Genomic DNA, 16,365 nt, shown 5'->3' on the forward strand with positions numbered 1-16,365 from the left:
TCTTGGCTTTTCCTGGCCGAGGTGTCTGGCGAGCCATTCGTCTCGGACGTTGTGCTTGAAAGCTGCTAAGGCTTCGGCGTCCGGACAGTCGACTATCTAGTTCTTTTTGGTGAGGAACCTGTTCCAGAATTTGCGGGCTGACTCTCCGAGCTGTTGAGTTATGTGACTTAAATCGTCTGCATCCAGAGGGTGGACGTAAGTCCCCTGAAAATTTGCCCGAAATGCGTCCTCGAGCTCTTCCCAACTTCCAATGGTATTTTCTGGGAGGCTTTTGAGCCAGTGCCGGGCTGGCCCTTTGAGTTTGAGGGGTAAGTATTTTATGGCGTGGAGGTCATCTCCTCTAGCCATATGTATGTGCAGGATGTAATCCTCAATCCAGACTCCGGGGTCTGTTGTTCCGTCGTACGCCTCTATATTTACGGGCTTGAATCCCGTTGGAAATTCATGATCCAGCACCTCATCGGTGAAACATAGGGGGTGTGCGGCGCCCCTGTATTTGGGTGTGCCGTGATTTTCAAATACTTGACGTGTTGTGTTACCTTCTGGATCTTGCTTTCTTGGCCCATAGATGGATCTAACCGGGCCATCCTTTTTGCGAGGATCCTTATGTGGATCGCGTGCCGATTTGTGTGCGGTGCCGCTTGCCGCTCTTTGTTTGTCATGTGGTCATTTATCCGACCGGGCGGCCTCTTTCTTTTTTGATTTTTAGGGCTCTACGGCCTCCTCGTCAAACTCGGGCAACAGTTTGCGCTTCGGGTAGCTCTTTGCTTGGCGACTATCGCCGTATTTGTCTGCGGTCTTGAGTACTTTGCTCCATCTCATTCTGAGTACGTCTTCCGCTGTTTTGAGCTTCCGCTTTTGCTTCTTCAGGCTTCGTGCAGTGGCGACGAGCCTTTTGTGGAGGTTCTTCTGCTCCAACGATGTGTCCGGCGTGAGATCATCCGGACTGTTGTTTTCGTCGGAGATGGGTTGCCTCTCCAATTCATCCTGTTCGGATGGTTGCTTGGGGGCATGTTCGTCGTCCACTGGTTCGCCCTGCTCTATGGCTGGGTCTTCATGGGTGCTGCCGCTGTCGAGGTGGGACTTTGGGCGGCGCTTGCGTCGCCGTTTTGGCTGTTTTTCGGGGGAATTTTCCTTCGCAGCGTCCCGTTGTTTCTCGTTATCGCTTCCTTTGGGTGTATCCACCATATATATATCGTGAGTTGAGGTGGCTTTCCAGTGCTCTATGGGCGCTGGTTCTTGGTCGTCTCCGGCATCGTCGTCCATACCATCGATATCTTCGGAGTCGAGATCTAGCATGTCGGTTAGATCCTCGACAGTGGCTACAAAGTGGGTGGTGGGTGTGCTTTGAATTTCTTCGTCGTCCACATCCTAACCGTCCTGACCGTAGTCCGGCCAGGGCTCTCCTGATAACGAGAGATACTTTAGCAAATTCAGGATGTCACCAAAAGGCGAGTGCTGAAAGATGTCCGCAGCGGTGAACTCCATGATCGGCACCCAGTAGGATTTGATTGGTAGGGGCGCGGGAGGTTTGGACTCTGGCGAGGAGTCCATCACCTCGGAGTCACAAGCTTCACAAGGGACAGGGTCGGTATTCGGCTCTATCGCCATAGAGGTAGCAGCCCCCGAGGCGGTGTCTAGGCACCCATCCTCGATCGGCGCAGTCGGCTCCGAGTTAAGGGTCGGAGCTGACTCTTGTGCGGCCTCCAGGGCATTGTCCGGCGGCAGAGCTAGGTTATGCCCATCGTGACAGTGTGGCACGCTCGGCTGTGGCTCGAATCCGTCGAAGATCAAGTCTCCGCGGTGTCGGCTGTGAAGTTCAAACTTCCAAATCTGACCTGATGGCCAGGGGCGTAGCTTTCGATCTGCTCCAGACGGCCAAGCGAATTGGTCCGCAGTGCGAAGCCGCCGAATAAAAAGATCTGTCCGGGGAGAAAAGTCTCACCCTGGACCGAGTTGTTGTTAATGATCGAAGGAGCCATCGGGCCTATGAGCGACGACACAGAGGAACTCTCAATGAAAGCACTAATGTCGGTGTCAAAACCGGCGGATCTCGGGTAGGGGGTCCCGAACTGTGCGTCTAGGCGGATGGTAATAGGAGACAAGGGACACGATGTTTTACCCAGGTTCGGGCCCTCTCGATGGAGGTAAAACCCTACGTCCTGCTTGATTAATATTGATGATATGGGTAGTACAAGAGTAGATCTACCACGAGATCAAGGAGGCTAAACCCTAGAAGCTAGCCTATGGTATGATTGTTGTTCGTCCTATGGACTAAAACCCTCCGGTTTATATAGACAGCGGAGAGTGCTAGGGTTACACAGAGTCGGTTACAATGGTAGGAGATCTACATATCCGTATCGCCAAGCTTGCCTTCCACGCCAAGGAAAGTCACATCCGGACACGGGACGAAGTCTTCAATCTTGTATCTTCATAGTCTTGGAGTCCGGCCAATGATGATAGTTCGGCTATCCGGACACCCCCTAGTCCAGGACTCCCTCACTAGGGTTTAAGCTTCTGTCACTCTAGCAACCCATCATCTACTTATTACTTCCCAATGCCTTCCTCTAGGCCCAAATAATGGTGAAGTGTCATGTAGTCGACATTCACATAACACCACTAGAGGAGAGACAACATACATCTCATCAAAGTATCGAACGAATACCAAATTCACATGACTACTAATAGCAAGACTTCACCCATGTCCTCAGGAACAAACGTAACTACTCACAAAGCATATTCATGTTCATGATCAGAGGAGTATTAATATGCATTAAGGATCTGAACATATGATCTTCCACCAAGTAAACCAATTAGCATCAACTACAAGGAGTAATCAACACTACTAGCAACCCACGGGTACCAATTTGTGGTTTTGCATACAAGAGATGAACTAGGGTTTGAGAGGAGATGGTGCTGGTGAAGATGTTGATGGAGAATGACCCCCTCCCGATGAGAGGATCGTTGGTGATGACGATGGTGATGATTTCCCCCTCCCGAAGGGAAGTTTCCCTAGCAGAACAGCTCCGCCGGAGCCCTAGATTGGTTCCGCCAAGGTTCCGCCTCATGGCGGTGGAGTTTCGTCCCGTAAGCTTGCTTGTGATTTTTTCCAGGATAAAAGCCTTCATATAGCAGAAGATGGGCACCGGAGGGCCACCAAGGGGCCCAGGAGACAGGGGGCCCGCCCAGTAGGGGGGGCACCCTCCTGGCCAGGGTGTGGGCCCCCTCTGGTATTTTCTTCGCTCAATAATTCTTATTAATTCCAAAAGTGACTTCCATGGAGTTTCAGGATTTTTGAAGCTATGTAGAATTGGTTTCAAATATTTGCTCATTTTCCAGCTAGAATCCCAGCTGCCGGCATTCTCCCTCTTCATGGTAAACCTTGTAAAATAAGAGAGAATAGCCATAAGTATTTTGACATAATGTGTAATAACAGCCCATAATGCAATAAATATTAATATGAAAGCATGATGCAAAATGGATGTATCAGTCCACTCCATACGTTCCGCTCCCCCACGTCGAATTAAATTCCACTTCAACTAAAGATAATTGACGAGGTAGTATGAATGTTGCTTTGTTGTGATGATGAGACAATTCAACAATTCCCCTTGGATAGTAAATTAGCTTGTTTTGTTGGCACTGAATCGATGTTGCTTCGAACTTGCTATTTTCCCACCCCCATAGTATCTGTCATTTTTTTTCTTATAAATTGACCATTTGTGGGTAAGTGGGTTTGCTTGCTCGTTAAATTGTATGTGTCGCCTTTTGCTGATCGTGGCTATGTAGGGATGGCATTACTTTCGAACAAAAAAAAGATTCTCCAATCTGTTGCAGGTTACCTACTTATGTGTTAACTATCACAGTCTTGATTTTTGTTGCATTGACATTAGTAGTATTATTATTTGATAGCTTGTGTTGCCCAAAGGAATGTCAATTGTCAGGGCTATATGTGCCTATTTGGCTGCTTCCTTGTGATAGCCTGGTTTTTGCCTTCTCCCTTTTCCGGATTTCTTTGCCTTTGGATTTGCAGTTGAGTTTTTGAATCAACTCATTTGGACTCTCACACTTGGGCATGTCCTTGATTTTCACCCAAGTGACCCACCTCTCTCATAATCATCATTTCCTCTCTGAAATATCTCAAAATGGCCCAAGGAATATTTTTCATAAATGAAAAATATTCATTTTCTCCTCTGCCTAATACTTCAGCAACATATGCTCCAAAGCAACCCTCATTTTTATTGCTCCTAAAATTCTGAGAAAATTCCCAAATATTCTTTGAACCTTGGTACACCTCCCTGTGCAAAAATATTTCATACTTATTTGGAATATTTTTTCTACAAAAAATCATTTCTGTTTTGGCCTCATTTATTTGGAATAGTTTCTACAGCAAGTGTATTTTTCCTTGCTCTAATGAAGCTGGGTTTTCTTGAGCTTGTTTACCCTCCTAAGAAAACCTTAACCCCAGAGAATTAACCCTAATATCCTTCTAGAAGCTAGCCAAATACAGTGCCAAAGTTTTTGACCAAAAACTTGCTCGCAAGCTCATGTCTACTCTGGTTGGCCTGGCAGTGTATGATTTCTTCCCCTAGACTAAACACTACACGGACAACATGAGAGACAAGGTTTGGCATCGCGTGGCCATCGTTTTGACCATGCCATCATGGTGATCACGTGAAGACACGGCCTCTGGCATGCGTTCGATGCGCTCTGTGCTGCGCTTGCGCTTCTGTATATCTCGTGCTCGACTCAGAGCTCACCGACGACTGCCGCACCACACCACCTCCTTTGTCTCTTCTCCCTTGACCACTCCCTGGCGCTCGCCGATGCCGGAGTCACCGCAGCGGGCATGGGCCCGATGCGGCCAAAGCCACAGTGCGCCCGTGCCACTGTCTTCATCCGCGCGCCGCGCTCCTATGCTCGTCCGCACACTCCACAGTCCCCGCATGAATGCTGAACCCCTCCACCCCTCGCTGACACCGCTCGTCATCGCTCGCCGGCTTCTAGAGAGCTTTGGCGGAGCCGAGACCCCTCTTCCCCCTCCGCCTATAAATAGCAAGCCCCCTGGCCTCTCCAACCCATCCAACCACTCCACCAGCCACCACACGAAGTAGAGGGAGCCGTAGCCCGGCCGGGCAGGCCTCGGGCCGCCGTGCTCAAGCTCGAGCTCGCCGACGATCCCCTCTGCTCGCCCCCGTCCCTCCACTCCACCTCAAGCTCAACGGACTTCTCCGGCGACTCCTTGGAGGTCCTGTGGTGCCTGCTGACGCTGCTGGAGCCCCTGGAACCACCCCTCTCCATCATCTTCTTCTTCTCCGGCGAGTCTCGACCGCAGCCGCTGCTTGGGAGCTTGATTCTGAGCTGCTCCGGTCACAGCTTGTCAAGCCACGGGTACAGGTAGGTGCGCCTCGACCCCCTCCTGCTTTCCCTCCCTCTCAAACCAGCCAAGAACCCCAGCTCGCCGGCGTGAGCTCCGGCGAAGTGCCGCCTCTACTCTGTTTCTCTCCCCCTCTCTCCACACCCGACAGGTGGGGCCCATTGTCAGTCTCTCCACTCGCGCCCGAAGTGGTGCGAGTGGAGGCATATTCCAAAAATACGCGTTCGACGTCACCCCCCCTGGAATTCTGTTATTTGATTTTAATTTAAATATTTTTACAGAAACTTTGCACATCCAGAACTTTTAAACCCTAAGTCCAAATGAATTGATTCTTTCTGCATTGTGTTCATATTGAAGAGATCTAGCAGCACACCAAACTTGAGATTTTTCTATGCTGTCTAGATTTTCTGGTGAATTTCAAAAGGGTTCTTGATATTTCTTTGTGCTGTTTTTAAATATTTTCAGAGGGAGAAACTTGTCTTGAAGATAACCAGGAGGAGTGTGAACCTCCTCTGCACTAAGGCAAGCCACACCAACATTTGCATGGTGTCACTCCAATATTTGTGATTTTTCCAACTTTAATATGAGTAATTTCATGCGTTTAATTATTTACATGAATATTGCTCATGCTAGTTATTTTGTCATGATTGAAATGCTTGGTTTACAGTAAGATTTGCATGCATGGACTAGTGTGAGGCAGTAGAGGTAGTTTTGTTTGTGTGGTGATGATTTGGTTATGATCGGTAATATTTTTCATATAGAGTTTTTGAGTTTAATATGAGAATAACATGATTAAAATGATGAGTGCTAAAACCAGTATACTAAAACCAGTGAAGCCTAATGATGACTAGTGCAAGTAGAAAACTTGATGATGTTGATCTCTTTACTTGAAGTGATATGTGATGCATGTCGAATAGTTGCATGTTCATGGCATATTGTGACTCGGGTTGATTTCATATCAAGTTAAATCTGATGCTAATCCAATTTGAACATAATGTTGATCGAGTCATGGTGCCACTGAATCGAGTTTTTCCCAGTGCAACCACATTTGCCTTTATGGGAAGGCTTTTATTCGGTCCATTGTCATGCCTCTGGTCAGTACCTCCATCGAGGGAAGGTTATGGGCGTGCGGTACTCTGGCCCGGTAAGCAGACATAACCTTGTGTGCCTGTTTGTTGATATGGTACCTTGTCCCCGTTTGGGACCGTTTGTTTTGCCACAACAGTGGCCGTTGATGCCTTTGGTAGGCACGGGGCCACCCATGACTTAGCCCATAGGGGAGTTGGTCGGAGTGGCTGGGAGAGTGTCATGGCAATGGGAGGGTTTCGTTGGAATGTCGTTGGTCCACCCGAATGGGAGTGCGAGGCCATGGATTCCGTGGTGTGGGTACAGTGTACTATCTCTGCAGAGTGTTTATTAATCTATCGATAGCCGCGTCCTCGGTTATGGAAATAGCTCGTGAGTAAGTCACGCCATGGATCAACATGATTAAGTAATCTTGCACACTAAGTTTTTATGCTTGGCACTGGGTATTTGATGAGATTTGTGTGACCATGGAGATGATCAGTATTTGTGGGGACCGAAGTGTTTGTTCAATTGTGATCCGGGAGTGATCACCTTTGATGAGGTTAGTTACGAGGTAACCCGTATGGTAAGAGAGTCCGAGGGACTCGGTGCATAAGTTTGGTTTCACAGCATCTGTAGCATGTTATCACATTGCATTTAACCTGATTAATTGTCATGATATTGTTTGCCATTGTGCTTATGCTTGTTGTGAGCTTGCAAGTACATTCAATGTACTGACCTGGCGTGTCATGCCAGCTTTCAGGAAAGTCTCACCGGATCGGAGTGCTTCGCGAGTCTAGATCGTGTCCACATCGGTGTCCCTGTGCTATGGAGTTCCGCTGCGTCGTCGTTCCGCTGCCACGTAGTTATCATGATCGAGGCCCCTTCATGTTCATTAAATAATGTACATATTGTTCAGCCGCACCGTGTGTGCCGCTTGGCCTTGCAACTTGATGTAATACCGAACCTATGTTTCCGCTAGCTTCAATAAAACGGTTGCTTTTTGTACCATGTTGTTGTGTGTTGCCAGAAAACTTGATCTCTGGGCTAGCAATACAAGGTAAACAGGTTGCTCTGAGCCAGGTAGGGCTGGATTAACGAGCTGCTCGGCTCGTTCGGCTCGTTATCATTAAGCTCATTATCATTAAGCTCGTTATCATTAAGCTCGTTAATATTAACGAGCTAAAACCTCTGTTCAGCTTGGTTCGTTATGGGCTTGTTATGCTCATGAGTGTTCACGAGTGCTCGTTAAGGTAATAAACAATACCAAATAATCCCATGATCCAATAAAACAATCACAATAGAATAAGTTAAACAAGGAATTAAGATAATAAACAATATAGAAGAATCCCATGATCCCATCAAAAAATCACAACAACATAAATTATGACATTCGGTTCCTAGCGGCTGGCTCCTGGTTGACTCTATGGTCTCCTTGCGGCTAGCTCCTAGGTCTACGAGAAGTGCTGAAGTGGGCTGGTGTGCTATGCCCCTAAGCTGGGCTAACTAGCAACTCTTTTGTTAGTGGGCCGATTTGAACTAGGGTCCTCATGTCAAACTTTTGAAAATTAGTGAGCTAAACGAGTTAGCTCGTGAAACTCGTTTGCTTCCTCGTTAAGCTCGTTAATCTTAACGAGCAAAAAACACTCTTCGGCTTGGTTCATTAACTAACGAGCACGAGCCGAAACAAGCCGAACTATCGAGCGCTCAATATCCTCGCGAGCTTCGAGCTTTTCGTCCAGCCCTAGAGCCAGGGTGCCACATTCCTTTAGCATGATTGATGTTTAGCATTATGATTTTTTACTTGCCACTTGCTTCGTCACTTGGTAGCATCCTTTCTGGCAATTCAGCTCCTTACAAGTATAATACAACACACATCAAACATGCATAACATGTACTTAGCAAGCGACAACTGTTTCTGTCAGCATTGCATTGATCATCTACCATCTCATGTCTTGCCACACATGAATAACTCGTTGGCCGATAAGCTAGTTCCTACCTCATGCATGGCCTTATTTGTTCCGACCGAGGCCTCACTGGAATTGAGTAAAAAAGAACTAATTTGTGTCCATCATTCGAATTGAGTCACTAGTTTGTCACACGGCCTGTGCAAGTATTTTCGGCCAAGTGATCATACATGTGTTGTGGAATATTTGAAAGGAGCGGAATAGGTGGATTTTCAACGACACCTCCCAATCCGTGCATGACATTGCTTTTCTAGTCATGAAGGATATTAACCAAATGCAATTAGCCCTTTGTTACGGAGATGTAATAGCTGGTGCAGTTTCTTTCTTCCTTCTTATTTGTCACATAAATAACTTCTATATTCCTCTTCCTATCTTAATGAAATGGCCAGAGCACTTGCCTCCCAAGCCCAAGAAAAAAAATAGGTGTTTGTCTATCACTATATATATATCCATTAAAAAGCTATACTGAATCATGTTCTTGTATACATTCCTAAAGAGCATGATTGGGCAAGGCATATCTACTCCTTGATCCCTGCTTCCCTTGTTGCTGCTCCGTCCTTGATGGATTGAAGAACTGCCTTTAGTTTGCCTGCTTTTCTTGCACTATTGCTGGAGCTAGAGTCTAGACAGCATCACTACATGAGAACATCCTCAATCAAACCTTTATTTTGTTTTCCTTTGCCCTTGTGTCCTCGTCGGCGTGTCGATCAATCGTTCACTCGCTGGGGAAGGTAGACACTAAAGTTTGATGCATATGTGAATCCCTGGTCAAAGATTCATTCATCTTTGTTGCGCTACCAAAAGAAGCTAGGATCTTTAAGTTCAATCAGGCTCCCACTCAAGTTGGATGGTGCTCTCACTTTTTTTGCTCTGATCTTGGAACAGAAAGAGAACTCGATACATTTTGCATGGGCAATTGTTTTCCATCGCTTGCATCACTGGCAAGTATACTAGCCTTCACACCTATCGGTCTTTCTTCTTTAAGGCTATGGTATGAGCTAACCTACATTGCCTAGATAGCATTTGTAAAATGTGATGCATAGCTTTTCTCCCCACTGAAATGTGCACAGGTGCCATGCCTAGCTAGCAAAGCGAGCAAGGCCTATAATGCAAAAGAAGGGTGCAGTAGTCTCAAACTAGAGAGGCATATCATAGGGCTCATTGGCTTGTCTGATTCCATTTGAGATGGCCTCTTTATTTCCCTGTCACGGGAAAGATTCATGAATGGTCGGGGCGGCAAAGTGCAGTCAGCGGCTAGCTAGCTGCTCGCTGTGCTCCATCGTGCATTACGCAAAGCGCAAGAGGCTGTCGATCACAAAGAGCTCTTGGCCGCCATTGGAGTGCTCCAACTAAATACAGTACGTACGAAAGGCTCTTGTGATAAACTAACACACAGTCCGTTGGGGTTGTAGTATATGATTGGAACGGATGCATGCATGATTGGGCATTGTCATAAGAAACGCCTTGGCTTTGTACCAGTAGTACCTGCTGGTATGGTTATCAACTCGATCACCCGCAAAAGAGCTCAACCACGTTCGATCAGTTGGGAGCAACGGCTCACCCTGCGAGCTAGGTCGACGAACGAACGAGACAAACCGGACAAAGCCGTCGCGTAAAATAATTAAGCGGCTTTCCGCAAAGGCGAGCGATAGATTAAAGGTGCTGCCGACAACCGACGTACTCGCCGATGAGAGGCTCAGAGGGCGACGAGAGAGAAAACAAACGGGCCGGCGCATGCAGCCTTTCGTTCTGCTTGCGAGTCGCGTAAGAGAGAAAGAGAGAGATGAACCGACGGAGATTAAACAGGGTTCGAGCACAGCAACTCCCACGCGCCGATTCAAACAAACACACGTTTTTCCTTCAAAAAAAACAGACACACGTTTTATCTATTTGGATCGGAAGATTAAGTAGAGTTCGAGGCCACGGAACTAAGAGCAACTCCAACGTGCTGGGCCAAACGGACGCGTGTTTTATTCGTTTGGGTCGGCTCGTTCGTCCCTTCTGCGTTTGGGTCGGTCCTGCATCCAATCGGCCGATCCAATTCTCGTCCGTGCAAAAAACAATCTGAATTAAAAAAAGACCCGTCGCCAGAGATCACGCAGTGGTCATGCCATCACACAGAGTTCATGCTCGCGACATGCCAGCTGCCGGCATACATGCAAGCCTAAAAAAAGCAAGCACTTCATGTTGACGTACTTGCTAGCGACCGGCACACTTGTCAGCACATAAAAAGGGCCAGGAGTTCAACCACGCCATCTCGGCCGTGGACATGCCGGCATACAAAAAAAAATGGTGCTCTCCACCATAGACCAATCATCAAGCCTGAGCATGTCGGCCTGCATCCTCTCGAACCAAGGCCTCTTCCTCGGGGACACCGTGCTCAAGTCTACTTTCATGATATCCACCCCCTTCATCATGCAAGCGAGCACCACTTCTTTTGCTTTGGTCTTGGCATTGTAGCCTCGATCTTAAGCATCTTCCTTTACTTCTCCGCCTCCATCTCGAGCTTCTTCCTTTGTTTCTCCGCCTCCATCTCGAGCATCTTTCTTTGTATCTCCATGAAGGCCTTCATTTGCTCTTCTTTGTCTTGCCGGTGCATCTCCTCCCTTGTATCCTTCATTCCTTCTTGGTCATCATGCCTTCCAAAGTTGCATGATAGGAAATCGATGCGGCATCACGCTTGTCCTCTTTCTTGGAGTTGGTCTTTCCCACGGCCGCAACTTCTCGCCTCACCATGCGCCTCGACGGCTTTGTCCCCTCCACACGCCTTAAGGGTGGTATATTGCGCCTTGAACTTCTTGTCCCCGTTTATGACCATCCAACAATGGGTGAGGTTGAACGACTTGTTCTCGTGTTGGGCCTTGAATGCTTCCAAAGCTTGGAATTCCTATAGAAAAATGGACATGCAATATGGGCAAACGGACATGCAAGCATGAAACAATGAAAACGAAGATAAACGCATATACACCATGTCTTTGATGTCGAGGCCACTCACGGGGCGGCCCTCGATGCTTCCAAGGGTGTCACAAAACTTGTTGCACTCTTGTTGTATCACCCTCCACGCTTCGAGAGGGACACCCACCCACGCTTGCTCTCCATCTTATACGGCGCGAACTTCTTGCGTTCGTGAAATTCACGATGAACTCGTAGCCAAAAGGTTGATGCCTTTTGCTCGGGGCCGACCTTAGGGTCTTGTCCAATGTCCCTCCAACATTCACAAAGGAGTTTGTCCTCATCCTTTATGTATGCCTTCGTCCGAATGCTTTGACGCTTCTTGTTTGCATTGGCTTGGGCGGAGAGCTCGTCTTCGAGAAACAAGGGCTCCCCCTCGATGTCCACTTCATCTTCTTCTTCTAGGTCGTAGTCTTCCGGGAACTCATGTTCTTGCGGAAAGTGTTGCCCATGTCATTTTGGCCTTGCATGAAGGGGTTGGTCATGCCTCCATGGCCTTGAGCAAAGGTGTTGGTCGTGCCCTCGTGGTCGGCCATGAAGGGGCGTCGGTCGTCTTGGCTTAGGGTCTCGTCGAGATCGAAGGCCGCGCCACCCAAACCGCCTTTGAAGATGATGTTCTCAATTGAAACAGTTGGTCGTCTCATCGTCCGTGGCCGATATTGTGTCGAACAGGTTGCGAGCGTTGGGATGCATGTCGGATGGGATCTCCCGCGGGCGTTTCCTCTGCCCCCCACCGGCCACAAGTGTGGCGTTGAGGTCGATGGCCATGGGCGCAGGCATGACCGGCGCGACCACACTCACCTTCAGCGAGCAGTGTTCGAAGGAACGGGGCGTCTGCGCGTTGTGGACGTGACCGGCGCGACCACACTCACCTTCCTCTTGGCCGACTGCATGGCCCGCCGCGCATCCGTCAACTCCTTTTTGGTTGGCGCCGCCGTTTTACAGGCGTTGCGGGGCTTGCCTTTGGCGGAGGCGAGGCCAGCGGCGTCGGCGAGGGTCGACGCGTCGTCCATGGCGAGCGGCCGGGAGCGCGAGCGGGCAGGAGGTTTTTTGGGAAAGAGGGGAAAATGGGGGTGGTTGTGCCGCCGGCTGGCGGGACAGGGGGGAGACTAGGTGGGCGTCACACGTGTCCGTTTCTTATCCACCGACGCAAATGCGTCCCAAATTTAGGCCGAAAATGAATTGCGCGACGGACAAAAAGCAAACGCATGCCTATTTGGGTCACCGTGTTAGGCCGATTTTTGTGTCCGTTTCGATTGGGGGGCGGGGCGTTGGAGTTAGCTGTAAAGAGCAGCAGAGATGGCGACCCCGATGCGCTCGTGTGCGGTTGGTTGGACGAGCAGACTCAGCAGAGCAGTAGAGGATAGCCAGGGCAGCAGCGCACAACACAAATCTTGACAAGGCTAAAAAGTTTAAATCGGAGACCTCCCAAGTCGTCGTATGTAGCTCCACCGTGATTCCAGATTCTGAATGATCAAACACATGGCACTAGGCCACTAACTACAGCCATGTACCTCGGCATTGCACGTGGTGCACCTGAGCCCGTTAAGTATACGTCCGTGAAAGTTCCTAGCGCAGCTGGCTTATGCATGTTTTGTGACACGTGTGCAGACCGCGTACCCGTCGGGAAGGATGTGCGCTCTTCTGCCACATGTTTTGTTTTGTGACACATTCTAATTCCATTGAAACATGAGTATGAGAGCCAACACCTTCTCTTTTCGCGGGTGAAATCATTCCTTGAAGACCGGTATCTGCATTTGTTGTTTTGGTACGATTCATCCGTGGAATGGAACCAAGATGCTCGGTGCTATGTGTGAGCGGGTCAGTTTGTGTGTGTGTGCGCACGCGATCGCACGCTTCACACACGAACATGTCACCATATCACCCTTGGCGTCGAGCACGATGCACATGGCACGTCTTCGGGAGCATGGTGCGGAAGATATATTGGCGAGGTCTTTTGAAGATTCGAAACCGCACACACCCCGAGGAAACCCGTCAAGATGTGCGGTGGTTATGCGCTGCCCTATATATGAGACAGATGGACTTCTTGTACAAGAAAATGACTTAAATTTTCGTCCAACAAGTCAACAAATGGACGAGGATCATCTACCGTACGGTAAGGTGCCGTTTGACCACTAACATGTGGGCCCGCTGGGAACATAGCCCACATTTCAGTGGCCCAACGGTATGCACCGTACGTCAAGGGAGTTGCTTTTGCCAACAAACCTTGTCCGACTCAGTCGAAAAAAATATGCTTATGTTAAGATCGAGCATAGAGTCGAAATATTGGACATAAGTCAGAACGCTTATGTTAAAGTCAGGTACTGGGTCGAATATTTAGTCAAAATGTTTGACATGATTTTTCAAGCTTCTGTGCTTGAGCTTGCTTCGGATTTATAGGTTCCATATGACACTGGATTAAGATGATTCAGTCTCAGACAAGACTAAGAACTTTCATGTTGATCACTTTCCCATTTGAAGCCATCTTGAAGACTCAAAAACATTTTTTTGAATGCATGAACATTTATAAAATTCATGATTTTTTTGAACCAATGAAGTTTTTTTGAAATTCACGATCATTTTTTCATTTTTAAATATTTTTAAATTTTTCATGAAAATTATTTGTATTCGTAATTTTTATTCAATTTGATGAGTTTTTTCAATGTGCGTATATTTTTCAAAATCATGAGCATTATTTGAGTATGCAGAAAGTTTTTAATAATCCCGAGCATTTTTTAAATCCACGAACATTTTATATTTCTTGACCATCTTTTTCGAAATTATCCTTTTTTTATTTTCAGAACTTCCTTGAAATCCCAAATTATTTAAATTAGAAAAAGAACAGATATTAAGAAAAGAAAAGTAAGAAACAAAATCTACTATATCTACATAGGAGCCCCCCACTACTAGGAATTCTTTAGCTTTTCCTTAAGCCACATCACCTCAATTAACTTTGGCCATCGATTCAAGACACACATCATAGATAGCCATCAGATTAGAGGCAACCTCGGCGAGGCACGTTCCCGAGCCGCATACTACTGTGTTGTCTCGCATGCCTATATGACTCGCGATCTTTCGACGACTCATATGTTCTGGAACTAACGCAGGCATCCAAAGAGACATGACTGATCGCCTCTCCAAATCTTGGCAAGTGCCTATCGCATCCTCATCCCCTTTCAAATCTTGCTCGATGCAGAAGGGATAGGAGGATGATGGAGGACGATATAGAAGGAGTGGCCGCGGGCAGGGGATGGGAGGATCGCATCTCCCCAACATGCTGCCGCAACAGCATCTGAGCTTGCTGCCGCTGAAGTCGCCCATCTGCGTAGCGCGGCGTCTGGAAAGAGCGGCCGCCTGTGTGCTCCCCGTCCGGCCTCTGAGTACCTCCGGCCGCCGGGCGCGTCCCCATGGCTTAGACGGGGGACCAACTCGAGTCCATCGACATGTGGGGAGTTCTGATGAAACGAGATTTGCGCTGTTGCCGACTGCCGTCCAACTACAGTCTCCTATCGAGTCCAATCTCCCATTTGCAGAGGTAAAGTTCAACCTTATTCGTCATCCCTTAACACACCATGCTCCGACCCCGAGTTCCTATATCCCAAGCCTTCAAAATCTTCTCAGCATACATGCGTGCTACAGCCAGCAATCCCAATCTTTAAGGCTAATCAAGCCAAATAGAGGTGTCTGCACATCATTTTTTAGCAGATCGAACTGCCGACGTACTTGATGACGCCACCGAGGCACTATAGCAGACCGGTGACACTGCCGTTTGAGTTCTCCGCACTTCAATGTCAGGCAAGTCATCCCAAACATTAGCTCACATGCTTTGTTCTTGGATCTACTCCCTCCGTTTTAAAATAGATAACCCAACTTTGTACCAACTTTGAAAGGAGTACTATGCATTCTGTGAAGCGTCTGAGGTCTTTTTTAACTAAATTTGTTTGACGTATATGAGCCAAAATATGAGGTTTCTCTTAGCATAAACAGAGGCGATGTAATCTATTTAGTCTTCTACCTTTTGTAAGCATCAAGATGCACATGTTTTTATGTTCTAATGTCCTTTCTTATTTAGGGAATTTATTCGTCCTCATCCCCTTTTTTCAGTTCCCATGTTGACATTTTCCACCCGATGTTGCATTGCAGTTTCATGTTGGGATGGAAGGCTAACTCTCTGTCCTCTGATCTGATAGATGAGAATACGTAAGTTGAGTCTTTATGGTGCATGGCATTTGTAATTATTTTTAATTTCAATTGAAAAAATATTTACAGCTATTTTAATGTACATTCAGTACAATTTACAATGGTGTGCACATAGACAGAGTTCATATTACAGCTGATGCCACAGACGTAACATTTATGGCTAGCTAATTTTTATGGCCTCTTACTACCCACTGGAGGTAAACTCATGTTCCACCATTTTGTTAGCAAGATTGCATTATTTTTACATGGATCGCACTATTGTGCATTGCTGAAGAGAACAAATTACATTGGCAGAAATTCAACTAAATCGCATTAAAATATATAGCAACAAATTCCCGCAGCAACGCGCGGGGTATTATCTAGTTAAAAATAGGGCGCCCGCACATGGGCTCGCCCAAAAGGGCGTGCTAGGGGAGCGATGGATGCGCGTTGCGTCTCCTCCCAGCGCGCCATGTGCGATATATGAGGTCCTGGTTGCGAAGACTATGCCTTGCTTATTGGGAGACCGAACAAGACTCCCCCTACAACGCTCATTCCATGGGTCGGCCTAACAATAGTTCCCTCTGAGGTTTTGAGAAGCTTCCATGTAGAGAAGTCGTTGGCTTTGGAGCCATCCATGCGGTTTTCTTTCGTCTTTTTTCTTTCTTTAATTTTTTCATGTTTTTCTTTTTCTTTCTTCTTTCCATTTTCACTATTTTTTATTTTTTTCCTTTTTTATTTTGGTTTTTTAAATGCATTTCGACCCTTTGAAAATATATGGTGATTTTTTTCATACAGGTTCAACCAGGGACGGATTAAGGGGGGGAC

The sequence above is a fragment of the Triticum dicoccoides genome, chromosome 1B (genome assembly GCF_002162155.2).
Source record: "Triticum dicoccoides isolate Atlit2015 ecotype Zavitan chromosome 1B, WEW_v2.0, whole genome shotgun sequence".
NCBI classification, from domain to species: Eukaryota; Viridiplantae; Streptophyta; class Magnoliopsida; order Poales; family Poaceae; genus Triticum; species Triticum dicoccoides.